General features: G+C 38.0%; 1 protein-coding gene across 1 annotated transcript in view; it reads right to left on the reverse strand.

Moving 5' to 3' along the window:
* Positions 1 to 13,665, reverse strand: part of LOC128643156 (sulfotransferase 1 family member D1) — a 153,915-nt gene that overhangs the window by 37,074 nt on the left and 103,176 nt on the right. The window lies entirely within an intron of this gene.

Raw genomic sequence — 13,665 nt, forward strand, 5'->3', positions numbered from 1 at the left:
TTCCATGCACATAGCCACTGAAGGGAATGACTGAGACCGAAGGTTCCGACAAGCTGAAAATTTTTTTAATCATCTCTTGTCTGTTAGAGACAGAGTCATGGACACTGAATCCATCTGGAAACCTAAAAAGGTGACCCTTGTCTGAGGAATCAAATAACTTTTTGGTAAATTGATCCTCCAACCATATCTTTGAAGCAACAACACTAGTTGATTTGTGTGAGATTCTGCAGAATGTAAAGACTGAGCTAGTACCAAGATATCATACAAATAAGGAAATACCGCAATACCCCGTTCTCCGATTACAGAGAGTAGGGCACTGAGAACCTTCAAAAAGATTCTTGGAGCTGTCGCTAGGCCAAACGGAAGAGCGACAAATTGGTAATGCTTGTCTGGAAAAGAGAATCTCAGAAACTGATAATGGTCTGGATGAATCGGAATATGAAGATAAGCATCCTGTAAGTCTATTGTGGACATATAATGTCCTTGCTGAACAAAAGGCAGAATAGTCCTTATAGTTACCATTTTGAAAGTTTGCAATCTTACATAACGATTCAAAATTTTCAGATCCAGAACTGGCCTGAAAGAATTTTCTTTCTTTGGGACAATGAATAGATTTGAATAAAACCCCAGAACCTGTTCCTGAAACGGAACTGGTATGATTACCCCTGTAAGCTCCAGGTCTGAAACACACTTCAGAAAAGCTTGAGCCTTTACTGGATTTACTGGGATGCGTGAGAGAAAAAACCTTCTCGCAGGAGGTCTTACTCTGAATCCTATTCGGTACCCTTGAGAGACAATACTCTGAATCCATTGATTTTGGACAGAATCTGCCCAAATGTCTTGGAAGAATCTTAATCTGCCCCCTACCAGCTGAGCTGGAATGAGGGCCGCACCTTCATGCAGACTTGGGGGCTGGCTTTGGATTCTTAAATGGTTTGGATTTACTCCAACTTGAAGAAGGTTTCCAATTGGAACCAGATTCTTTGGGGGAAGCAATAGGTTTCTGCTCCTTATTTTGTTGAAAGGAACGAAAGCGGTTAGAAGCTTTAGATTTACCCTTAGGTCTTTAATCCTGAGGCAAAAAAGCTCCCTTCCCCGCAGTGACAGTTGAAATAATTGAATCCAACTAAGAACCAAATAACTTATTACCTGGGAAAGAGAGAGATAGTAATCTAGACTTAGATACCATGTCAGTGTTACAATATTTAAGCCACAAAGCTCTTCTAGCTAAAATAGCTAAAGACATAGATTTAACATCAATTTTAATTATATAAAAAATGGCATCACAAATAAAATGATTAGCATGTTGAAGCAAGCGAACAATTCTAGACAAATCAGGATCCGTTTCCTGTTGCGCTAAACATCCAACCAAAAAGTTGATGCAGCTGCAACATCAGTCATAGAAATGGCAGGCCTGAGGAGATGACCAGAATATAAATAAGCTTTCCTTAGATAAGATTCAAGTTTCCTATCTAAAGGGTCTTTAAAAGAAGTACTATCTTCCATAGGAATAGTAGTACGTTTAGCAAGAGTAGAAATAGCCCCATCAACTTTGGGGATCTTTTCCCAAAACTCCAATCTAACTGCTGGCAAAGGATACAATTTTTTAAACCTTGAAGGAATAAAAGAAGTACCAGACCTATTCCATTCCTTAGAAATCATATCAGAAATAGCATCAGGAACTGGAAAAACCTCTGGAGTAACCACAGGAGGTTTATAAACAGAATTTAAACGTTTACTAGTTTCAATATCAAGAGGACTAGTTTCCTCAATATCCAATGTAATCAACACTTCTTTTAACAAGGAACAAATAAAAGAAATAAATAAATTAGTAGATTTGTCAGTGTCAATATCTGAGGAAGGATCTTCTGAATCAGATAGATCCTCATCAGATGAGGATAATTCAGTATGTTGTCAGTCATTAGAAATTTCATCAACTTTATGAGAAGTTTTAAAAGACCTTTTACATTTATTAGAAGGTGGGATGGCAGACAAAGCATTCTGAATCGCATCAGCAATAAAATCTTTTATATTCACAGGTATATCTTGTACATTAGATGTTGAAGGAACAACAGGCATAGTACAATTACTGATGGACACATTCTCTGCATGTAAAAGCTTATCATGACAACTATTACATATCACAGCTGATCGGAACAGCCAATAGAATGCAAGCTCAATCTGATTGGCTGATTGGATCAGCCAATCGGATTGAACTTCAATCTGATTGACTGATAGCATCAGCCAATCAAATTTTTCCTACCTTAATTCCGATTGGCTGATAGAATCCTATCAGCCAATCAGAATTGAAGGGACGCCATCTTGGATGACGTCCCTTAAAGGAACCTTCATTCGTCGTTAGTCGTTGGGAAGAAGAGGATGGCTCCGCGTCGGCTCGTCTGAAGATGGCTCCGCTCCGGATGGATGAAGATTGAAGGTGCCACTTGGATGAAGACTTCTATCGGATGGAAGACCTCTTCAGTGCCGCCTGGATGAAGACTTTAATCGGATGGAAGACTTCTTCAGCGCCCCTTGGATAATGACTTCTGCCGCTCCGGATCTCCTCTTCGGTTCCATCGGTGGTCGGCTGGCTGAAGACGGCTCAAGGTAGGATGATCTTAAGGGGGGTAGTGTTAGGTTTATTTAAGGGGGGTTTGGGTTAGATTAGGAGTATGTGGGTGGTGGGTTTTAATGTTGGGGGAGGGTGTATTTTTATTTTACAGACAAAAGAGCTGTTTTCTTTGGGGCATGCCCCGCAAAAGGCCCTTTTAAGGGCTGGTAAGGTAAAAGAGCTGATAACTTTTTAATGTAGAATAGGGTAGGGATATTTTTTTATTTTGGGGGCTTTTTTATTTTATTAGGGGGCTTAGATTAGGTGTAAGTAGCTTAAAATTGTTGTAATTTTTTTTAAATGTTGGTAACTTATTTTTTTTATTTTTTGTAACTTAGCTTTTTTTATTTTTTGTACTTTAGTTAGTTTATTTAATTTAATTGTAGTTATTTGTAGGTAATTTATTTAATTAATTTAATGATAGTGTAGTGTTAGGTTTAATTGTAACTTAGGTTAGGATTTATTTTACAGGTAATTTTGTATTTCTTTTAGCTAGGTAGTTATTAAATAGTTAATAACTATTTAATAACTGTTGTACCTAGCTAAAATAAATACAAAGTTACCTGTAAAATAAATATAAATCCTAAAATAGCTACAATGTAATTATTAATTACATTGTAGCTATCTTAGGGTTTATTTTACAGGTAAGTATTTAGTTTTAAATAGGATTAATTTATTAAAGTATAGTGTAGTGTTAGGTGTAATTGTAACTTAGGTTAGGGTTTATTTTACAGGTAAATTTCTCTTTATTTTAACTAGGTAGCTATTAAATAGTCAATGTAGAATCAAAGTGGAAATCAGGAGCACCGGCAGCAGGTAGTTTAAAAATTAAACATTTATTCTTACACCTTAGTGTTGGTAAAATATTCCAAATGCTTGGCACAAACAATGGAAATGAAGATTAGGATAGTCTGTTGACAACAACCTTACATGTTTCAGCTCCAAGAGCCGTCCTCATAAGCTGCTGTCTGACTTAATAAAATTAACATATTTAAAAGCAGCAGACAAATCCTATTGGTTACAACTTGATTAGTAAACTAGTAACACTTGTAAACCTACTATATAAGTTGCTAGTGTTTAACCCTTAAGCTCCCTTTTTACAGAGTGCAACAATTAAGTAAAAACTTTGTACTTCAGTGCCCTTTTATACACAGAATGTTAATAAAGAGTAAGGATATAAAGACAATTTTACAATCCCTTCTATCAGTTAACAAATCATTTAAAACTATTTATAACTATTTATACCAATTCTTCCTAACATAGGGGATTGACCTATTACTGTGTATAAATAATAGTAGCTTTTTATTTTGCATCTTTACTTTTTTACATCTTCCTGTACTATTCACAGCACATAATCAATTAGGGAAACTTCTATTTCATGCTACCACTATAGGCTAAGGTACTGGGAACTATGTTTTGAATCCTGTGATACATATGTAGATACTCATTATTTATCTGTGTATAAAAGGGCACTGAAGTACAAAGTTTTTACTTAATTGTTGCACTCTGTAAAAAGGGAGCTTAAGGGTTAAACACTAGCAACTTATATAGTAGGTTTACAAGTGTTACTAGTTTACTAATCAAGTTGTAACCAATAGGATTTGTCTGCTGCTTTTAAATATGTTAATTTTATTAAGTCAGACAGCAGCTTATGAGGACGGCTCTTGGAGCTGAAACATGTAAGGTTGTTGTCAACAGACTATCCTAATCTTCATTTCCATTGTTTGTGCCAAGCATTTGGAATATTTTACCAACACTAAGGTGTAAGAATAAATGTTTAATTTTTAAACTACCTGCTGCCGGTGCTCCTGATTTCCACTTTGATTCTACATTGACTGTTTGCCCATTGTGAAGCACGGCTAGCACTGGAATTTTATGCTGTGTTCAGGACTGTTTTAAACCCGGTATTCTGTTCCGGAACGAGCAGAGGCAGTAGTGAGCTGACGTCATCGGACGCACGCACCAGAAGCGCAACCGCGCCCCCCTATTGCTATAGGCTGAGGAGGGTATGGCAGGCTGATTGGAGGAACAGAGGACGCTGAGAGACACGGGAAAGGTGTCGGAAGAGATCCAGGAGAGGATTGTAACAGCGTGATACACTCAGCCTCTACCCTGGGACCGGCCGGCATACACAGGGGGGCACGGTAAGAATACCTTTATTTGTTACTATATGGGACTGGTTGCCATTGTAAATGGGTACACGCTACTAATATTCACTACAGTGTGGGCTTTATGCCAGCTTTTTATATGCTTTTCAGTATTGCCATCATCTTTATTTGCTGTGAAATCCTGTTGATCATTTGTATAGCTATTAAATAGTTAATAACTATTTAATAGCTATTGTACCTAGTTAAAATAAATTGAAAGTTGCCTGTAAAATAAAAATAAATCCTAAGATAGCTACAATAAAATTATTATTTATATTGTAGCTATATTAGGGTTTATTTTAAAGGTATTTAGTTTTAAATAGGATTAATGTAGTTAATAATAGTTATAATATTTAGATGTATTTAAATAATATTTAAGTTAGGGGGTGTTAGGGTTAGTGTTAGACTTAGGTTTAGGGGTTAATAATTTTATTACAGTGGCGGCGGTCTGGGGGGGCAGGATAGGGGTTAATAAATTTATTATAGGTGGCAACGGTGTAGGGGGCAGATTAGGGGTTAATAAGTTTATTATAGGTTGCGGCGGGGTCCAGAAGCGGCGGTTTAGGGGTTAAACTATTTAGTTGCGGCGGGGTCCGGGATCCTCAGGATAGGGGTTAATAACTTTATTATAGAGGGCGGCGGTATAGGGGGGGCAGGATAGGGGTTACTAGGTATAATGTAGGTGGCGGCGGTGTCCAGGAGCGGCGGTTTAGGGGTTAATACATTTTTAAGAGTTGCGGCGGGGTCTAGGAGCGGCGGTTTAGGGGTTAATACCTAGTTGCGGGGGGGCTCCGGGGGCGCCGGTATAGGGGGTAGAACAGTGTAGTTTAGTGTGGGTGCTTAGTGACAGCTTGTCAATAAAGCTGTGAAAAAGCCAAAGAGCAGCGAGATCGGATGAGTGATAACTATCACAGTATGCTGCTCATCACCCCGTACTTGGTGCGCGGCTTTTTGACAGCTTTTTTGATAACTTAGGCGAAATTTTTCAGGTCCGCGGCGGCGATGGTAGGCGAGCTTAGGCGGGCGTATTGGGCCGGCGAAGGCAGGTAAGTAGACACGTTGATAACTAGGCCCCATAATCTCCACAAATTTACAACAAATGCACTTAGCTTTGGTAGAACTATTATCATGCAGCAGGGTTCCAACAGTGAATTCTGAGACAGGATCAGATTGAGACATCTTGCAAATGTAAGAGAAAAAACAACATATAAAGCAAAATTATATGGCAGTTTCAGGAATGGGAAAAAAAATGCAAACAGCATAGCCCTCTAACATAGAAAAAGGCAAGAGGCATATAGGAATGGGGTTTTAAATAATGAAATTATTTGGCGGCAAGTATGATGCACAGCGTAATTGAATTTTTTTTGGCGCTAACAACATACTGAAATGACACACTCACGTCATTGACGACGCAACCTAGAGCAAGGTACTCAGGGTCAACTAAGATGTCGGAAATTATGAATTTGCGTCATGGGACGTAACTTCGCGCCAAAAAAATTCTTGCGCCAAGAATGGCGCAATAAACTTCGGCATTTTGCGCCCTTGCAAGCCTAATTTTGCCCGCAAAATTTAAAGAGAAAACAGTCAAATTTGAAAAAAGACTATACCCCAGGTAAGAAAAAATATTTTCCTAAATATGCTTTTCCCAAATATGAAACTGACAGTCTGCAAAAGGAAATATACATAAACCTGACTCATGGCATATATAAGTACAATACATATATTTAGAACTTTATATTAATACATAAAGTGCCAAACCATAGCTGAGAGTGTCTTAAGTAATGAAAACATACTTACCAAAAGACACCCATCCACATATAGCAGATAGCCAAACCAGTACTGAAACGAGAATCAGTAGAGGTAATGGAATATGAGAGTATATTGTCGATATGAATAAGGGAGGTAGGAGATGAATCTATACGACCGATAACAGAGAACCTATGAAATAGATCTCCTGTGAGGAAAACCATTCGCTGACATTCGCTGTACTCTGAGAGGAATCAGGCTTCAAAATGCTGAGAAGCGCATATCAACATAGAATCTAAGCACAAACTTACTTCACCACCTCCATAGGAGGCAAAGTTTGTAAAACTGAATTGTGGGTGTGGTGAGGGGTGTATTTATAGGCATTATGAGGTTTGGAAAACTTTGCCCCTCCTGGTAGGAGTGTATATCCCATACGTCACTAGCTCATGGACTCTTGCCAATTACATGAAATAAACACTAATGACAGGGGGCTATTTAATGTTTTTGAAAACACTACTGACAGGGGGTTATTTAATGTATAAGAAAACTAATGACAGATGGTTATTTAATGTATTAGAAAGCACTAATGACAGAGGGCTGTATAATGTATTAGAAAACACTAGTGACAGATGGTTATTTAATGTATTAGAAAACACTACTGACAGAGGGTTATTTAATGTATAAGAAAACGAATGACAGATGGTTATTTAATGTATTAGAAAACACTAATGACAGAGGGCTGTATAATGTATTAGAAACCCACTACTGACAGAGGGCTGTATAATGTATTAGAAAACACTAATGACAGAGGGCTGTATAATATATTAGAAAACACTAATAACAGAGGGCTGTATAATGTATTAGAAAACACTGCTGACAGAGGGTTATTTAATGTATTAGAAAACACTACTGAAAGGGGGTTTTTAAAGTGAAGGTCAATTTTCATCAATGAGTGCCCGGTTTTTAAAAATATTTTTAAAAACAGGGGCACTTTCATTGATGAAATTTACATTGCACTGGATTTGAAGAAATACTTACCTTTTCTTTCATGTAATTGGCAAGAGTCCATGAGCTAGTGACGTATGGGATATACAATCCTACCAGGAGGGGCAAAGTTTCCCAAACCTCAAAATGCCTATAAATACACCCCTCACCACACCCACAATTCAGTTTTACAAACTTTGCCTCCTATGGAGGTGGTGAAGTAAGTTTGTGCTAGATTTCTATGTTGATATGCGCTTCTCAGCTTTTTTGAAGCCCGGTTCCTGTCAGAGTGCAGTGAATGACAGAGGGATGTGAAGGGAGTATCACCTATTGAATACAATTGTCATCCTAACGGGGATCTATTTCATAGGTTCTCTGTTATCGATCGTAGAGATTCATCTCCTACCTCCCTTTTCAGATCGACGATATACTCTTATATACCATTACCTCTACTGATTCTCGTTTCAGTACTGGTTTGGCTATCGGCTATATGTGGATGGGTGTCTTTTGGTAAGTATGTTTCTTTTACTTAAGACACTCTCAGCTATGGTTTGGCATTTTATATAAAGTTCTAAATATATGTATTGTACTTATACTGAAACCTGAATCATGGCAAATATATTTCCTTTTCTTGTAGACTGTCAGTTTCATATCTGGGAAATGCATTTTTAAGAAAAAAAAAAAAATATTACCTGGGGTTTAGTCTTTTTAAAATTGACTCTTTTATATTGCGGGCTGTATTAGGCTCGCGAGGGCGCAAAAGGCCAAAATTTATTGCGTCATTCTTGGCGCAAGATTTTTTTTTGGCGCAAAAGTTACGTTTGTGACGCAAATTCGTCATTTCCGGCGTCTTAGTTGGCGCTGAGTCTTTCACGAGGTTGCGTCATCTATGATGCAAGTGTTTTCATTTTCGGACGTCTTTGGCGCCAAAAAATATTTTTCTGTTTGTTGTGCGTCATACTTGGCGCCAAATATTTTCATTATTTTAAGACCCCATTCCTTTTGCCTCTGTTCTTTTTTTCTATGTCAGAAGGCTATGCTGTTTGCATTTGTTTCCCCCATTCCTGAAACTGTCATATAAGGAAATTGATATTTTGCTTTATATGTTGTTTTTTCTCTTACATTTGCAAGATGTCTCAAAACTGTTCCTGTATCAGAAAACACTGTTGGATTCCTGCTGACTGATATCAGTCCTACCAAAGCTAAGTTCATTTATTTTAATGTTATGAATTTATATCTTTAGCTATGGTTTGTAATAAGTTATCATGATAAGCTTTTACATGCAGAGAAAATGTCCATCAGTATTAATGCATTGTCTATTGCTATTCTTTTAACATCTAATGTACAAGATATACCTGGGAATTTATAAGAATATTTTTCTGATTCTATTCAGAAGGCTTTGTCTGCCATCCCGCCTTCTAATAAAATGTAAAGGTCTTTTTTAAGCTTCTCATTTTGTTGATGAATTTTCAAATGACCGACAACATACAGAATTATCCTTCTCTGATGAGGATTTATCTGATTCAGAAGATCCTTCATCAGATATTGACACTAACAAATCTACTTTTTTATTTTAAATAGAGTACATTTGTTCTTTGTTGAAAAAGTGTTGATTATATTGGATATTGAGGAGACTAGTCCTCTTGATTTTAAGGCTAGCTAACATTTAAATTCTGCTTATTAACCTCCTGTGGTTACTTCAGAGGTTTTTTTTTCCAGTTCCTAATACTAGGGAATGGAATAGGCCTGGTACTTCTTTTATTCCTTCTTTAAGGTTTTAAAAATTGTATCCTTTGCCAGCAGTTAGTTTGGAGTTTTGGGAAAAGATCCCCAAAGTTAATGGGGCTATCTCTACTCTTGCCATACGTACTACTATTCCTATGGAAAATAGTATTTATTTTAAAGATCCTTCAGATGGGAAACTTGTATCTTATCTAAGGGAAATTAATTTATTTTCAGGTCCTTTTCTTAGGCCTGCAATTTCTTTGGCTGATGTTGCAGCTGTTTCATCTTTTTTGGTTGGAAACTTTAGCGCAACAAGTATCGGATTATGATTTGTTTAGCATTGTTAACTTGATTCAACATGCTAATAATTTCATTTGTGATGCCATTTTTTTATATTATCAAAATTGAGGTTAAATCTATCAGGCCCATTTATCAAGCTCCGTATGGAGCTTGAAGGGCCGTGTTTCTGGCGAGTCTTCAGACTCGCCAGAAACACAACTTATGAAGCAGCGGTCAAAAGACCGCTGCTCCATAACCCTGTCCGCCTGCTCTGAACAGGCGGACAGGAATCGCCAGACATCAACCCGATCGAATACGATCGGGTTGATTGACAGCTCCCTGCTGGCGGCCGATTGGCCTCTTGTGAGCTGCTGGTGCAATGTTAAATGCGGAGAGCGTATTGCTCTCCGCATTTAGCGAGGTCTTGCGGACCTGATCCGCAGTGTCGGATCAGGTCCGCAAGACCTTTGATAAATGGGCCTGTATGTCTTTAGCTATTTTTAGCTAGAAGAACTTTGTGGCTTAAATCTTGGAATGCTGATTTGATTTCTAAATCCAGATTTCTATTTTCTTTCCTTCCAAGGTAATAAATTATTTGGTTCACAGTTGGATTCAATACTTTCAACTGTTACTGTGGGGAAGGGAGTTTTTTTGCCTCAAGATTAAGTTCTAAGGGTAAATCTTAAACTTATAACCGATTTTGTTCATAATAAGGAACAGAAACCCAATTCTTCCCCAAGTAATATGTTTCTAATTGGAAGCTTTCTTCAAAATTGAATGAATTCAAGCCATTTAAGAGATCAAAGCCAGCCCCCAAATTCGCATGAAGGTGCGGCCCTTATTCCAGCTTAGCTGGTAGGGGGCAGGTTAAGATTTTTCTAAAGTTGTTTGGTTCAATTTGGTCCAAACTCCTTAGATTCAGAATATTGTTTCTCAGGGGTACAGAATAGGATTCAGAGTAAGACCGCCTGTGAGAAGTCTTTTTCTGTCTCACATATTCCAGCAATCCCAGTAAAAGCTCAGACTTTCCTGAAGTGTGTTTCAGACCTGGAGTTATCTGGGGTATTCATACCAGTTCCGTTTCAGGAACGGGGGGGTCTGGGGTTTTATTCAGAACTATTCATTGTCCCAAAGAAAGAAAATCATTTGAATTGTCATGTAAGAGTACCATTTTTCAGAATGGTGATTATAAGGTCTATTCTGCCTTTTGTTCAGCAAGAGCATTATTTGCCCACAATAGACTTACAGGATGCATATCTTCATATTCTGTTTCATTCAGATTATTTTCATTTTCTTAGATTCTCTTTTTTTAGACAAGCATTACCAATTTGTTGCTCTCCCTTTCTGGCCTAGCGACAGCTCGAGTAATCTTTTCAAAGGTTCTCATTGTTTCCTTATTTGGACGATATCTTGGTACTTGCTCAGTCTTTTCGTTCTGCAGAATCTCATACAATTCAACTTCTGTTGTTCCTTCAAAGACATGGTTGGAGGATCATTTTACCAAAAAAGTTCCTTGATTCCTCAGACAAGGGTTACCTTTTTTAGGTTTCCAGATAGACTGTGTCAATGTCTTTGTCTCTAACAGACAAGAGACAATTTATATTGGGTTCAGCTTGTCGGAACCTTCAGTGTCTATTTTTTCCTTCAGTAGCTATATGCATGGAAGTTTTAGGTCTCATGACTGCAGCATCGGACTCGATTCCCTTTGCTTGTTTTCATATGAGACCTCTCCAGTTTTTTATGCTGAATTAATGGTGCAGGGATTATTCTAGGATATCACATTTAATATCCTTGAATCCCAATATTCAACTATCTCTGACTTGGTGGTTAGATCACCATCGTATAGTTCTACGGGTCTCTTTGGTTCATCCAACCTGGACCGTGATCAAAACAGATGCAAGTCTTTTAGGTTGGGAAGCTGTCTGGGGATCTCTGACAGCACAAGGGGTTTGGAAATTTCAAGAGGCGAGATTACTAATCAATATTTTGGAACTCCGTGCGATTCTCAGAGCTCTTCAGTTTTGGCTTCTATTGAAGAGAGAGCCGTTTATTGGTTTTCAGACAGACAATGTCACAACTGTGGCGTATGTCAATCATCAGGGTGGGACTCACAGTCCTCAGGCTATGAAAGAAGTATCTCGGATACTTGCTTGAGTGGAATCCAGCTCCTGTCTAATTTCTGCGGTCCATATCCCAGGTATAGACAATTGGGAAACGGATTATCTCAGTCGTCAGACCTTACATCCAGGAGAGTGGTCTCTTCACCCAGATGTGTTTTTTCAAATTGTTCAGATGTGGGGGCTTCCAGAAATAGATCTGATGGCATCTCATCTAAACAAGAAACTTCCCAGGTACCTATCCAGGTCCAGGAATCCTCAGGTGGAAGCAGTGGATGCATTGACACTTCCTTGGAGTTATCAACCTGCCTATATTTTTCTGCCTCTAGTTCTTCTTCCAAGAGAGATTTTCAAAATCTTCATGGAGCAATCGTTTGTTCTGCTGGTGGCTCCAGCATGGCCGCACAGGTTTTGGTATGTGGATCTTGTTTGGATGTCCAGTTGCCAACCTTGGCCTCTTCCATTAAGGCCAGACCTTATATCTCAAGGTTCGTTTTTCCATCGATCTCAAATCATTAAATTTGAAGGTATGGAAATTGAACGCTTAGTGCTTAGTCATAGAGGTTTCTCTGACTCAGTGATTAATACTATGTTGCAGGCTCGTAAATCTGTTTCTAGAAAGATTTATTATCGAGTTTGGAAGACTTACATTTCATGGTGTTCTCATAAATTCTCTTGGCATTCTTTTAGAATTCCTAGAATTTTTCCGTTTCTTCAGGATGGTTTGGATAAGGGTTTGTCTTATTCCACAGAAAAATTGCTAAACTCCCTGATATTCATTGTTTTGTTCAGGCTTTGGTTCGTATCAAGCCTGACATTAAATCAATCTCTCCTCCTTGGAGCCTTAATTTGGTTTTGAAGGCTTTACAGGCTCCTCCGTTTGAGCCTATGCATTCTTTGGTCATTAAATTGCTTTCTTGGAAAGTGTTGTTTCTTTTGGCCATCTCTTCTGCTAGAAGAGTTTCTAAATTATCTGCTCTTTCTTGTGAGTCTCCTTTTCTGATTTTTTCATCAGGATAAGCCGGTTTTGCGGATTTCATTTAAGTTCCTACCTAAAGTTGTGAATTCCAACAACATTAGTAGAGAAATTGTTGTCCCTTCTTTGTGTCCTAATCCTAAGAATTCTTTGGAAAGATCTTTACATTCTTTAGATGTGGTAAGAGCTTTGAAATATTATGTTAAAGCTACTAAAGATTTCAGGAAGACTTCCGGTCTATTTGTTATCTTTTTTGGTTTTAGGAAAGGTCAGAAGGCTTCTGCCATTTCTTTGGCATCTTGGTTAAAGCTTTTGATTCATCACACTTATTTGGAGTCGGGTAAATCCCCGCCTCAGAGGGTTACGGCTCATTCTACTAGGTCAGTTTCCACTTCCTGGGCTTTTAAGAATGAAGCTTCAGTTGATCAGATTTGCAAAGCAACAACTTGGTCTTCTTTGCATACATTTACTAAATTCTACCATTTCGATGTTTTTTCTTCTTCAGAAGCAGTTTTTGGTAGAAAAGTTCTTCAGGCAGCCGTTTCAGTTTGATTCTCCTGCTTCTAATTTCAGTTTTTTTCTTTTTCATTATAAGATTAAAACTTATGATTTGGAATGTGGATTCATTTTTTTCAGCGGAATTGGCTGTCTTTATTTTATCCCTCCTTCTCTAGTGACTCTTGCGTGGAGTTCAACATCTTGGGTATTTGCTATACCATACGTCACTAGCTCATGGACTCTTGCCAATTACATGAAAGAAAACATAATTTATGTAAGAACTTACCTGATAAATTCATTTCTTTCATATTGGCAAGAGTCCATGAGGCCCACCCTTTTTTATGGTGGTTATGATTTTTTTGTATAAAACACAATTATTCCAATTCCTTTGTTGATGCTTTTTACTCCTTTCTTTATCACCCCACTACTTGGCTATTCGTTAAACTGAATTGTGGGTGTGGTGAGGGGTGTATTTATAGGCATTTTGAGGTTTGGGAAACTTTGCCCCTCCTGTTAGGATTGTATATCCCATACGTCACTAGCTCATGGACTCTTGCCAATATGAAAGAAATTAATTTATCA

This window comes from Bombina bombina, chromosome 12, assembly GCF_027579735.1.
Source record: "Bombina bombina isolate aBomBom1 chromosome 12, aBomBom1.pri, whole genome shotgun sequence".
NCBI classification, from domain to species: Eukaryota; Metazoa; Chordata; class Amphibia; order Anura; family Bombinatoridae; genus Bombina; species Bombina bombina.